Genomic DNA, 1,451 nt, shown 5'->3' with positions numbered 1-1,451 from the left:
TGTTAAATTTATTCCTAGGTATTTTATTCTTTATGCTGTAATTGCAAAAGAAATTACTTTTCCCGCTTCTTTTTCTAACACTTCATTATTAGAGTATAGGAATGCTATGGATTTTTGCATGTCGATTTTGTATCCAGAAGCTTTACTGTATTTGCTTATTATTTCTGGTAGTGTTCTTGTGGAGTCTTTAGGGGTTTCTATATAGAGAATCATGTCATCTGCACATAGTGACAGTTTGACTTCTTTGTTTCCTATTTGGATGCCTTTTATATCTTTCTCTTGCCTGATTGCACTCACTAGGACCTCCAATGTTATACTGAATAACAGTGGTGATAATGGATGGCCTTGCCTTGTTCCTGATCTTAGAGAGAAGGTTCTTAGTTTTTCACTATTAAGTATGTCAGCTGAGAGTTTATCATATATGGCCTTTATTACATTAAGGTACTTTCCTTCTATACCGATTTTGTTAAGAGTTTTGATCATAAATGGATGCTGTATCTTGTAGAAGGCATTTTCTGCATCTATTATGTGATTATATGATTCTTATTTTGTAATTTGTTTATGTGGTGTGTCACATTAATTGATTTGCATGTGTTGAACCATCCCTGTACCCCTGGGATGAAGCTCACTTAATCTTGGTGTACAATCTTTTTAATATGTTGCTGTATTTGATTTGCTAGTATCTTTTTTAGGATATTTCGATCTGCGTTAATGGTTTTTGCATCTGTGATATTGGTCTTTAGTTTTCTTTCTTTTTTTTTTTTTTATCAGAGTAATATTGGCCTCATAAAATGAGTTGGGAAGTATTGCCTCCTCTTCGATTCTTTGGAAGAGTTTAAGGAGAATAGGTATTAAATCTTGGAATGTTTGGTAGAATTTACTGATGAAGCCATCTGGTCCTGGACTTTTACCTTTTAGTAGGTTTTTGATGATTCTTTCAATTTCCATACTGCTGGTTGGTCTATTTAGATTTTCCAATTCTTCTTGATTCAATCTAGGAAGGTCATATTTTTCTAAGTACTCTTCCAGGTTATCGAATTTGGTGTTATATACTTTTTCATAATATTCTTGTATGATCCTTTGTACTTCTGTGATATCTGTCATAATGTCCCCTCTTTCATCCCTGATTTTGTTTATTTGTGTCCTTTGTCTTTTTTCTTTAGTGAGTCTAGACAGGGGTTTGTAATTTTATTAATCTTCTCTAAGAACCAGCTCTTTGGTGCATTTACTTTTTCTATTGTTTTTTTATTTGTTTGTTTTCAATTTCATTTATTTCTGCTCTAATTTTGATTATTTCTTTCCTTCTGCTAACTTTAGGCTTCATTTGTTCTTCCTTTTCTAGATTTTAAATATGAAGTGTTAGGTTGTTTATTTGGGCTTGTTCTTGTTTTTGAAGATAGACCTGTAATGATATGAACTTTCCTCTTATGGTCACTTTTGCCGTGTCCCAC

This window comes from Pteropus alecto, unplaced genomic scaffold (genome assembly GCF_000325575.1).
Source record: "Pteropus alecto unplaced genomic scaffold, ASM32557v1 scaffold155, whole genome shotgun sequence".
NCBI classification, from domain to species: Eukaryota; Metazoa; Chordata; class Mammalia; order Chiroptera; family Pteropodidae; genus Pteropus; species Pteropus alecto.
The sequence above is the reverse complement of the archived record's forward strand: the minus strand, read 5'-3'. Positions refer to the sequence as shown.